This window comes from Dasypus novemcinctus, chromosome 1 (genome assembly GCF_030445035.2).
Source record: "Dasypus novemcinctus isolate mDasNov1 chromosome 1, mDasNov1.1.hap2, whole genome shotgun sequence".
Lineage (NCBI taxonomy): Eukaryota > Metazoa > Chordata > Mammalia > Cingulata > Dasypodidae > Dasypus > Dasypus novemcinctus.
Window position 1 is genome coordinate 3,572,118 of NC_080673.1, and position 12,701 is coordinate 3,584,818.

Below are 12,701 nucleotides of genomic sequence, written 5' to 3' on the forward strand. Positions count from 1 at the left end.
CAACAGCCTACTTTACAGAAATAGAAAAGGCAATTACCAAATTAATTTGGGTGACTGTGCGGCTGGGAGGAGCTGATGCTGGAGGTGGCAACTGGAGGCCACAGTGCGTAGGGAACTCCAGTGTCCCCTCCACCTCATGAGGACTTCATGCCCTTGCCCCTCTGAGCTCCCATTGCCCCTTCCTTTTCTTCCCTGAAGGCACTGGAAGGTGCCACCCTCCAGCCACAGCACACCCTACACAACCCCCTTCAACTTGCAATGTTCCATACTCCCTGGTCAGAGTCTCCTCCACATCTCCCCCCCACCCCACCCCACAAGCTGCCTCCATTTCCTTAAGGGTTTTTTTTTCTCTCTCCCTCCCCCACACAGTAGCAGTGTGTGAGGTGAATAAGCAGGCAGCCAAGCTTTCCAAGAAATAACTTCCCCAAGATGTCCAAAAATAGGCAAAGTTCTGATGATGAGAGTCCCAGCACCAGCAGTGGATCGACGAGACAGAGCCACTCCACAGCCTGAAGAGCAAGAAGAAAGAAAACCTTCTGCCACCCAGCAGAAGAAAAACACCAAATTTCCTAGCAAAACCTATCCACTAGTGCTAAAAGAATTCAGAAGGAGGTAGCTAAAATGACCCTTGATCCCCCCAACTGCAATGCTGGACCTAAAGGAGATAACACTTATAAAGGAAGATCAACTCTTCTTGGTCCACCAGGTTCTGTATATGAAGATGGTGTGTATTTTCTGGGTATCACATTTTCATCAGATTATCTATTTGAGCCACTGAAGGTTACTTTTTACACCAGAATCTATCACTGCAGCATCAACAGTGAGGGATTCAGCTGTCTGGACATTCCTAAAGACAACTGGAGTCCTGCTTTGACTCTCTCAAAGGTCTTGCTGTCTATTTGTTCCCTCTTGACAAATTGCAACCCTGCAGATCCTCTGGTTGCAAAGCATAGCCACTCAGTATTTGACCAACAGAGCAGAATGTGACAGGATAGTCAGACAGTGGACCAAGAGATAAGCAACCACCATAATTTTTATGCGGTGTGAAGGAGCAGACGGCATCGTCTCACTGTGCTGCAACTCTTCATAGCCTTTACAATATGGACCTCTGTTTATATGTTATACTGATTCTACTCTCTGCTTTTATCCTTTGGAGACTAGGAGACTGCCCAGAAAGGTCACTGCTATCAAGGGTAGAACTTTTGTAGCTGTAGATTATTTTTTAAATGCCTACTTCCAAGTCTTCCTTCTTTGGGAGCAATTTTGTGATGTACTAATGATACTGGTCCTGAAGCCTACCAAATATTATACTGCATTTTAGCCTAATTCATTATTTGTATGAAGTTATAAAAGTAGCCATAGATGACTAGGCAATATCATTTGTATTAAACCCAGATCGACTTATGAGGATGTGGTACATGCTGTTGTGAAAAATGTTTTACCTTTTACCTTTGTCAGTTTGTAATGAGAGGATTTCCTTTTACCCTTTGTAGCTGAGAGAGCATCTGATGTATCATCTCAAACACAATAAGTATGCTCCTTAAAAAAATTCATTTGGAAGGGAAAGTGCACCCAAATAGCCAAAAGCATTCTAAAAAAGTAGAGTGACCTGGGAGGAATTTCACTGCCTGACCTTGAAACATTACAAAGCTACAGTGGTCAAAACAGTGGCATAAAGATAGACACATCACTCAGTGAAATAGAATTGAGAGTCCAGAAATTAACCCTGACTTCTAGGTCAACTGGTTTTTGACAGACCTACTAAATCCGTGTTGATGGGACAAAATTATCTCTTCCACAAATGGTGCTGGGAGAATTGGATATCTATAATCAAAATAATGAAAGAGGATCCCTAACTCACCCCCTAAACAAGAAGTAACTCAAAATGGATTGAAGACCTACATATAAAAGCCAGGACCATAAAACTACTAGAAGAAAGTGTAGGGAAACATCTTAAAGATCTTGTGGTAGATGGTGGCTTCTTGGATCTTATACCCAAAGCACAAGCAACAACAAGAAAAACGATAAATGGGACCTCCTCAAAATTAAACACTTTTGTACCTCACAGGACTTTGTCAAAAGGGTGAAAAGGCAGCTGACTCAATGGGAGAAAATATTTGGAAATCACATGTCCAATAAGCATTTAAAATGCATGATACATAAAGAGATGTTACAACTGAACAATAAAAAGACAAACTACCCAGTTGAAAAATGGACAAAAGACTTGAATAAACATTTGTCCAAAGATAAATACAAATGGTGAAAAAACATGAAAAAATGTTCGGTATCAATAATGATTAAGGAAACATTAATCAAAACTACAATGAGATATATCATTTCACACCTATCAGAATGGCCACTATTTTTTTCCACTTTTTTTATTTTTAAAAAGATACTTAGATTACATAAACGTTACAGGGAATATATGGGGGATTCCCATATGCCCCGTTCCCTACAACTCCCACATTTTCCCACATTAGCAATATTTTAAATCAGTGTAGTACATTCATTGCAATTGATAAACACATTTTGGAGCATTGCCACTAAGCATGGATTATAGTTTACATTATAGCTTACACTCTGTCCCATTTGACTCTAGATTATGGCTGGATATATAATGGCTGTATCTGTCTTTGTAATGTCATTCAGATGATTCCCAAGTCCTGAAAATGCCCCCCTAGTACATCTGTTTTTCCCTCTCTCTAACCCCAGAACATCCATGAGTCATTGCTTCCACAACAATGGTATTTCTTCCATTGCTAGATTCACAAATAGTCTATAGTAAAATACTAGTAAGTTTATTTCTGTCCATAGCTTGTTTCCCAATCCTGAGGACTCTTGGATGGTGATGCCCATTCCACCATTAATTGAGGGGAGCTTTGATCCCATACATCTGATAGATGGGACTCTCTTGCTTGTAATTGTAGGCACTCTCAGTTCCTTGGTATGATGTTTGTTCATCATCTCCTCCCTGTTCTCCTGGGTGAGTCCATTGAACTGGAGAGTAGGTGTTCCAACTCTGTTGAGATTCAGGTCTCAGCTGGCACATGGACGACCCAAAGATTTAAGTCTCTTGGATGTACACCTACTAACTCTAATACTAATTATAGGTTCAAATAGGACAGAAGAGTCATGCATGGGGAAACCACTGCTGAGCTCACACTGGGGAGCATAAATACCAGATTAGGGCCCACTGGCAAGGGACCAAATTCCTGAGCTGTCTGCCCTAAATGACAGTGTCTGCATGTCTCCATACACCTGAGGAACTTTGCTGTTTGGGGTAGTATCTCCTTTACCTGTCAGTGAGGTCCTGTTGAGGTATGCATAAGCACTACCTCTGGGATGGCTTCCTGATTGAATTCTCTTAGCCATACAAACTCATTTGTCTTTAGCTTTTCCCCCTTTTGGTCAAGATATTGTTTTGTTGTTGGTTTTTCCAGATGCATTGCTTGTTGGTAGTTGGTAGCAATCCCTCAGTGCCAGGGAGGTTCATCCCCAGGAGTCATGTCCCACGTTGGGGAGAAGTTATTGCTTTTATATGCTGAGTGAGGCTTAAAGGAGAGGCCACATTTGAGCAACAACGAGGCTTCCCATAGGTAACTTTTAGGCACCCTATGTCACTAAGCTAAGTTTCCATTTTCAAGAGCAAAGGCTCATAAGGAGTCATCAATATCAAGGGTCCTTCAATGGAACATCCTCCTTCACAAGTCATTGTCCCTGTACCTGGGACATTCTTGTTGTTCCATTACAGAGTGTGGCAGAGATCCCCTGGATAGGAATTTGATATTTTTTGGTTATTCTGTAACTCTCCACCCACTGACAATGCCTCATGGATATTTGAACACATTTATATGCCTTGTATGTATACCCAGGTGAACTTTCTCCCATGCACCCACCGCTCACTGACACCCCACACCAATGATCTTACTGTCACAGTTGTAACCTTTCTGTGATCTAAAACGTCTTCCAAAATGAAGCCAATAATATAGCCACATTCAATCAATAAGAAAATAAAATAGTAATGATACTTTATACATAAGAAGTAAAATTCAGAGAAAAGTAAAAAGTAAAAGTAGAATATTTTTAAAAATTGGAATAATAATGAAAAAATATGAAGAAGAAAAAAATTTTTTTTTTACATTTTGCTTTACATCACTGTAAAAATATTATCCTGTGTGACATTTTCTTCCATTTATTCCCCCAGTGCCTTACTTTTTTTTTTTTTTTTTCATTTTTTTCTTCAGTGAAGTTTTAGGTCCCAGTAGAGTAACATCCAGAATACGGAGGATTCCCATCCACCCAACATCCTTCTCCTTTACCCCTTTCCCCCATCAATAAACTTTTATAGGTGAATACTACCTTTGTTACAATTGATGCACAAATATTGAAACATAGCTACTATCGTCATAGTCAATGGTTCACATTGTGGTTTACGTTGGGACGATATAGTTTTATAAGATCTGATAAAATTTACTGTGGCCTATATCCACCTTTGCAAGATCATGCGGAACACTCCCATCTCCCCCAAATTGCTCCCTATTCCATCTATTTCATTCTTCTCTACCCCTCTCCTTTGGGCCCAAGGTGACCACCAGGTTTCACTCCTTGAAGGACGAGAGTCATAGTTACTTGCATCTTCACTGAGGGCTTGACAAACTGGTTTGTCCTCTCGTATTAGGCACCAACAATGGCCACTATTAAAAAGACAGAGAACTACAAGTGATGGAGAGGATGTGGAGAGATACAAATTTATCTCTGTTGGTGGAAATGCAGAGTGGTCCAGCCACCGTGGAGGACTGTTAATCAAATCCCAAAGAAGGGAAGTGGATATTTGGCCCAATGGATAGAGCATCCTCCTACCACATGGGAGGTCCAAGGTTCAAACCCAGGGCCTCCTGACCGGTGTAATGAGCTGACCCACATGCAGTGCTGATACATGCAAGGAGTACCATGCCACGCAGGAGTGTCCCCCACATAGGGGAGCCCCACGTACAAGGAGTGCACCCTGTAAGGAAAGCTGTCCAGCACAAAAAAAGTGCAGCCTGCCCAGGAATGGCACTGCACACACAGAGAGCTGATGCAGCAAGATGATGCAACAAAAAGAGACATGGATTCCAGGTGCCGCTGACAAGAATATAGGAGGACACAGAAGAACACGCAGCGAATGGACACAGAGAACAGACAACTGGGGCAGGTGGGAGGGAAGGGGAGAGAAATAAATAAAAAATAAATCTTAAAAAAAAAAAGGCTATAAAAAATTTCCCAAAGAAGTTCATATAGATTTGCCACATGACCCTACAATACCACTACAGGGTATATACCCAGAAGAACTGAGAATAGCGACACGAGCAGACATCTGCACACTGATGTTCATAGCAGCATAATTTCACAATTGTCAAAAGATGTAAACAACTCAGATGTCCATCAACTGATGCACGGATAACAAATTGTGTGTATACATACAATGGATTATTATACAGCCATAAGAAGAAATGAACATGACAAGAAAAGAATATGACAACATGGATGAACCTGGAAGACATTATGTTGAGTGAAGCAAGCTGTACACAAAAGGACAAATACTGTATAAATGTGCTACGATGAACTAAATATATTGTGTAATATATTGCATGATTCCATTTATAAAAGGAAATACTTAAAGCCATGGGCCTTTATCAGGTAACCTGAGGAAGTTGGGTGAATGGGAAATAGAGGAGGGCCCAAGTTTAAATGGAAATTAAAGAAGGAGCCAGTGACAAAGATTAAGAATTATCTGCCACAGAGGAATTTGAAAACCAAGAGTATGGTGTCCCTGAAGCCAGGAGAGAAACGTGTTTCAGGAAGGAGAGAGGGTGGTCGATTATGTCATATGCTGTTGAAAGGTGGAATGAGGTGGTGACAGGAAGAGCTCACCAGATTTGGCAGTGGTGGTAACCTTGGCAATTTTGGAGTGACTCGAGGCAAGGAGTCAAGAAAAAGGCAAGTGTATTAGTCAGCCAAAGGGGTGCTGATGAAAAATACCAGAAATGGGTTGCTTTTTTTAAAGGATATTTATTTGGGGTAGGAGCTTTACAGGTACCAGAACGTAAAGTATAGGTTACTTCTCTCACCAAAGTCTATTTCTGCGTGTTGGACCAAGATGGCTGCCAACATCTGCTAAGTGTTCAGTCTTCCTGGGTCCTCTTCCCAGGTCTTGCTTCTCTCTGGGCTTAGGGTTCCTCTCTTCCCAGGGCTTGCTTTTTTCTGGGCTCAGGGTTCCTCTCACCCTAGGGCTTGTTTCTCTTTCCTCTGTGGGCTTACTTCCTGGGGCTCCGGCTTAAGACTTCAGCATCAAACTCCAACATCAAAACCCTCAACTCTGTCCTTTACCATGCCTTTTATCTGAGTGCCCACCCACTAAGGGTAGAGACTCAATGCCCTGCTGGCACAAGCATCCAATATAATCTAATATACCCAGAGGAAAAGACCAGTTTACAAACATTATCCAATATTTCATTTTGGAATTCATCAATATTATCAAACTGCTACAGGAGATAACTCCTTCCTGCAGTTTTGCTCTGAAGGACATCAGATGAGTGGATGGTAACCAGAAAGATGTGAGGTTGAGAGACTTGTTTCTGTTTGCAGATGGTGATGGTTTTGAAGATGGGAGATACAAGAGTATAATATGCTGATGAGAATGATCCAGTAGAGTGAGAGAGAGAAAAATGGATGATTCAGGAAAGAGAGAAAGACTATGGGAGCCAAGTCTTGAGCAGGTGGAAGGAGTTAAGATTCAGATGAGCCAGGAGACCAGCCAGTGAGAGGATACTTCTTCCTTTACAATAGAAAGATGGAGAACAGTCGATCCATAGTGTTTGGGGTGGGAAGATTAGGGAGCGTCTTTCTTAATGCTTCTGGGTTTTTTTCCAGTTAAGTATTCATGTTATGCATGAGAAAATTGAGGCTTGGAGAGGTCAGCTAACTAGACCAAGATTGGACAGCTAGTAAGTGGCTGAACTGGACTTTCTGACTGCAGGACCTCTCTGAGATCACCTGCTTTGCCGTCCCTTCCCCTCTAAGGTATGTAACTCCAATGCTGTGAGCATCCTGAGCCCAATCCCTGTGCCGAGCACCTTTTCTTATCTAGACACTCACAGGCTAAGCTTTCCAGCACAAATAAGCCCGTTGGCAGGTTTCAGTTCATCATGCCAGAGTGGGGGAAGGATGGCACAGATTCTGGAATTTTCCATTCACAATTTCATCCACATTACAGCTGTTACTTCTTTTCACAGTGGTATAAGCTGCTGTGGCAGAAGAGAAATCTGCCTGCCTGTCCCGGATTGCTGGTTGAGCTGACCCAGGGCTCGGCTCGGCAGAGCAGGTGGACGGAGGGCAGAGGATTCTGGCGGCCCCTGAGAGGTGAGGGCTGTGGTGCAGTCCAACTGGCCAGGCACACAGACTCCAGCCCCCTCATTTGTAGGCCAGGGGTCTCTCACAAGTTTCCCAACACAGAGGCAGCTCTTCTATCTCTTCTAGGCCAAACAGCGTCAGAAATCTCGGCTCCCAGTCAGCCTGGAACCTGCAGAAAGTGAGCTCCACGAATGCAGGCCCCGGGGGCTTCCTTTGACCACTCTTAGAGGAAATGCCCCAAGACTGGTTGATATTAAACTCACTTGTCCACGCAGCACGGGTCACCGGGAAATTCCCCACCCTATTAACCATGTATTTGGCTTAAAAAGCACTCCGGGTTCTTCCTTTGGGCTTTTTTTTTTTCTTTTTACTATAGTTTTTATTTCTGTGTAAGCTTTAGACTTTAACTCCTTTACACTGTTGACGTGCTCACACTGTAGAAGTCTTGCTAGGTGAATTTTGCCTCTAAGCAGAGTTCTTCAGGCTCAGAGGGATCCTGTTCTTGGCCTGAAACAGGATTTTTTCACAAATGTATTATGTAGCTAAGTTGCTAGCCTTTTTAATTTGAGATTTTCTTAAAAGAGGAAATTGTTAAATTTCTCTGACAAATTGTCCTTGCTAAATGCTAAGGCTGCTGGGTTCCTCCCCTCCCCCTGCCCCCTCCCCCTCTGTCCCCCCCTGTCCCCTGTTCTAGGCAGGCTTCCAGCTTTGCATGTGGCTTGTTAAACTTGGCAGGGTGGATAATGGGAGCGGCACAGGTGCCCTGCTGCTGCAGCCAGGGTCGCTACACACATGGGCCGAAAGGACAGGCCATGGTGAGCATATGTGGAACCAGTTGGATTGCATTCTGCTTGGGCAGCGTGTGCAGACACAGCGCCTCTCCTTCCTGAGCCTCCTGTTTCCCACGCCCTCTGATACTGCCTCGCCCACCCTGCGCGCTGCTCTCGCTGCCAGCATCCCAGCCCTACCCGCTCTTGTCCGCGGGCCCTGCGTTTGGCAGAAACTCCAGGGCTGCTGCAGAACTGCCGAGTCCTGCTGGTGCTCTCTCCTATGGGCTGTCAAACGTGCCCGCTCCTCTGCCTGCCTCATCCCACTGCGCAGTCAGGGCTGCGTCCGTCTCTCGCGGGCATGCCTGCACCGCCTCCTCATGGCCCCTGCCCTCCGTATTGGCTGCTACTCACCTCCCCACTTCTCCTCCACTTTGTTCAAGACGAGGAAGAGGAAGAATGATTTTTCTCAATCACAAATCTTATGGGACTTCCCCTGCTCAGTCTCTCAGAGGCTTCCTGCTGCTCTCAAGTCTGAACTGCTTAATGTGCTTAGAGCAGGGCTTCTCAAACTTGAGTGCATCAGATCACGCTGGGTTATAAAATTATTTTCTGTGCAGGCTACAAGTCCGACATTCCCTAGCTAGAAGAATCATGGACTTGCTGGAATGCTTCTGCCAGCCTTCCTCCACTGACTCTGAGCCCTACAGGGAGCTGGGGATGGAATCTGAAGCATGTGACATTGCATCCTCATGATGGAGCGGTCAGACCTATGTAGCCATGTGACCTGTGCTTGGATAGGAGCAGTGCCGGCTAGGTTTGGGGAAAAGGTTATGGAGCAAATAAGTATAGTCGGGAAACAGAGCAAGGGAAATGTTGAAAATCATGTGACCGTATTGAAGGGATCTGACGTTGCAGCCGTTGGCTACAATGGAACAGTCTTTCGGCCTCCAGATTTAAGACACCAAACTCTTCCTCTCTGAAGTTTAGTTCCTCTTTCTCTTAAAGGAGACATCCAAGAGAAGGTGTCCTCTTTCCCTTCTCCTCCACCCAAGCCCCTCCTGGGACATTTCACGTTGTTTTACAAGGTCATGATTACAGATGTTGAGCAGTTGGCCTGTTTAAAACAGATAACTTTAATTTCTTCCTTATGCAAACTGCCAAGTTTAATGAGTTATTCCTATGTACCCAATAGTTAATAGCTGCTGTAGGAAGTTAAAAAAGAAAGCAGGAAATTTTGATAAATACATTATTTTCTTCTCCACAATGAAAAATCATACTTTTTACCTTAAGAGAAACTTACAGAAATGGATTCGGTAAATTATGGAAGAATATAATTCACAGAAAAGGGGAAAATGAATTAAGTGCAAGCAGTTAAAATACTGAGTCTTCTTAATTCTCTTGAACTGACTTTTAGCCTATATTTACAAGATCTGAATAAGAGTTGTACTCTTGGGAAAATACATTTTTAAATCTCCACCAGCTTTCTTTATCTGCCCTCTGGTGGACACAGCACTGAACAGAAAATGTAACAGAATTGCTTGCTAGGAAAAAGCAACAAGGGGCAATAGGACTAATAAGCCCTTCTATGACTCTAGGGGCCATCACATTCTTCACCTCTTCCCTTCATGACAATCCTATTAGCTAAACAATAGTATTGTCTTTTAAACATGAAATGAATAAATTCCAAAACATGGAACTGATGAATGTATCACTCCATTCCACAGGGAAGATGTATTTCTTTGCCCAACCACTCAATTTATCCCAAAAACCTCAGATCTTTTGTAGTTCTTCACTTTCCATAGTTAGTACTATAAAAAATAAGAGGAAGTGGATATGGCTCAAGTGATAGAGCTTCTGCCTACCATATAGGAGGACCTGGGTTCGATCCCTGGGGCCTCCTTGTGAAAGAAAAGCATGCCTGCGCAATGAGCTGAGTTCCCACGTGGTGAACCAGTGCCCGCGCAAGTGGGTCACACAGCAAGATGAGGATGCAACAAAGAAGAGATGAAGGGGAGAGTCAAGGCAAGGCGCAAGAGAAATCAGGAACCAAGATGGCACAAGTGACAGGGAAACTCTCTCCACATCAGAGGTCCCTGGGATCAAACTAGGCTCTACCCTGGCTTTGCATCTTCAGAAGCTCAGGGAGTTGCTCTGGTCTCTAGCCTCAGCAGAAGCCTTGAAATTACTGTTCTGGGTGAAATTCTTAGGCACAGCTCCCACACAACCTCTGGCCAGAGAAAGCTGAGAGTCTTTTTCAATGTTTTGCTATTGGCTTGCTTTATCATGCTACATACACCCCAGAGGTGTTGCAGTGTGCCCCTTTTGCCCTCCTCCTTCTCTCCCATGCATTGGGAGCCAGCGCTCTCAGCTCAAAGAGTAACTGAGAAAGCATAATGATGGAGTGGAATGAATGTGAGCTTGGGCATCAAAGCCCCCAGCTGGGACCCTGGCTCCCCTATGATCAGCTCCATGCCCTTAGATAAGTTTCTTTGGTGAACTTGAGTTGTCTGTGTCCACTGCTATTTCCCCCATCCCACTTTCCCATTGCCCCACCAGTGAAAACCCATATGGTTCCCGTGAAGTGAATATTGAGTGCATCCCATTTCCCTGGCTGCAGGAATTTGTTTGTGTGTAGGTATGAAATCTAAACTGGTCAAATTGGAGGGGATCTCAGGCCTTTTTCTGTGAAGCCTGGGGATAAAGCTACATTCTGACTGCTGGAATTCAGACCTTGAATCTTAGAGCAGCTGCCAAATGCAAGCTCTGGAGCAGACACTGAGGACCTCACCCAGGCACCACTGTTTAATGCTACCGGGGCTGCTCTTTCATTTCCTCATATGTAAGGTAGAGATTAGAGTATCTAAGGCACAGGGTTTTTCAGGGGATTCAGTGGATTAATAAATATTAAACACTTTGAACAATGCCTAGATCATAGTAAATGCCCGATAAGTCCAGGCAATAGTGATGATGACAAGAGGACTCAGCCTGAGGACAAAGCTGATGTACAAGATGGCAAAGGATTTTCTGCCAAGAAAATTTCAGAAAAATGGATTCAGAGCCCTCATGGTTTCTCAAACCTCTGGGTCACACAGCGCTTGACATTTATCCTGGCTCTGGACTTTTCAGTGACATGAATATAGCCTCGGCATGAATTCAAAATTATCCAATTCTGTACCCAAGTGTGCCTAGTTCCTAAAAAGCCAATTATGTGATATAGACCCTATAGGCTTTAATTTTCAGAAAGGATGTAGACTGAATGTGTATTCAAAGTTACATCCAGACAGAAGTTGGGCGATACATTAATTCAAGCTTACCTGGAATGTGGGGGATATGTTAATGCAGGATTACCTGGAATGTGGGCGATATGTTCATTCAAAACCTATCTGGTACTCAAACACTTACAACTCTAAGAAACTAACAAAGAAAAGTTCTTTTTTCATAAAAACACTGTTTGACTCCCCTGCACCTACATCCTCTATATAAAAGGACCCAGGAATCCTATTTGGGGCTCGGGTTTTCGGACAGGAGTCCCTAGGCCCAGCTGGTCATTAATAAATTTTCCTTCTCAAGAATATTCCTGAGTCTGGCCTTCAATACGCAATCACTAAATCTCTCTGCTTCCACAACGTAAGTTCATAAATTCCTTTTACCATTTAAACCTGTCTTAGTTGAGTTTTTGTTATTTCCATCAGAGTGCTGAACTTGTATCTTACAGCTTCTTTTTTTCAGACCCTCAAGCACACAAGGTTTGACTCTTGTAGCCATTTGATATAGTTATGAATTCCAAAAATAGATATTGGGTTATGTTTGTAATCTCGTCTGTACCTGGGCATGATTAAGTTATGATTAGGGCTTTGACTGGGCCACAAAATTAGGGTGTTGAGTCCTGCCCCCTGGTGGGTGGGGACACACAGATACAAGGCATGGCAAAAGACAGAGTTTGGGGGTTTTTGATGTTGGAGTTTGATGCTAAAGCCTTAAGCTGGAACCCCAGGAAGCAAACTCACAGAAGAAAGAAGCAAGCCCTGAGGAGAGAGACAGAGCCGTTTGGTGGGTAGTCTACAGCTGACCTTGTGGAGAAAGCAGAGGAGCTGAGCCCAGAGGAACCCAGGAAGCCTGAACCCTCACAGACATCGGCAGCCATCTTGCTCCAACACGTGAAAATAGACTTTGGTAAGGGAAGTAACCTATGCTTTATGGCCTGGTATCTGTAAGGTCCTACCCCACATAAATACCCTTTATAAAAACCAACCAATTTCTGGTATTTTGCATCAGCACCCCTTTGGCTGACTAATACAGCTCTACACACTGGTTAGTTTCCCAGTTGCTAAAACAAATGCCATGCAATGAATTGGCTTAAACCACACGTATTTATTGACTTATGGTTTCAGGCTGGTGAAGTCCAAAGTCAAGTCAGCACCAAGGGAGTACTTTCTCCCAGAAAACTATGGTGTTCTAAGACTAGCTGCCTGTGGTCCTCGGTCCTTGGCTTTTCTGTCCCAGGGCAGTGCATATGGCAGCCTCTCCTGGCTTCTCTGG

The 12,701-nt window shown here is 43.7% G+C and overlaps 1 long non-coding RNA gene and 1 pseudogene across 1 annotated transcript; one reads left to right on the top strand and one right to left on the bottom strand.

Annotated features, from left to right (window-relative positions):
• Positions 1-429: 429 nt before the first annotated feature.
• On the top strand, positions 430-1,090 carry LOC101420279 (ubiquitin-conjugating enzyme E2 E3 pseudogene; annotated as a pseudogene).
• A 4,941-nt stretch (positions 1,091-6,031) lies between these two features.
• On the bottom strand, positions 6,032-8,942 carry LOC131279441 (uncharacterized). The gene is made up of 2 exons (XR_009186796.1): positions 8,574-8,942; positions 6,032-7,899 (listed from the first exon to the last, which is right to left on the bottom strand). It is a non-coding gene; the product is annotated as an uncharacterized lncRNA (long non-coding RNA).
• Positions 8,943-12,701: the final 3,759 nt, after the last annotated feature.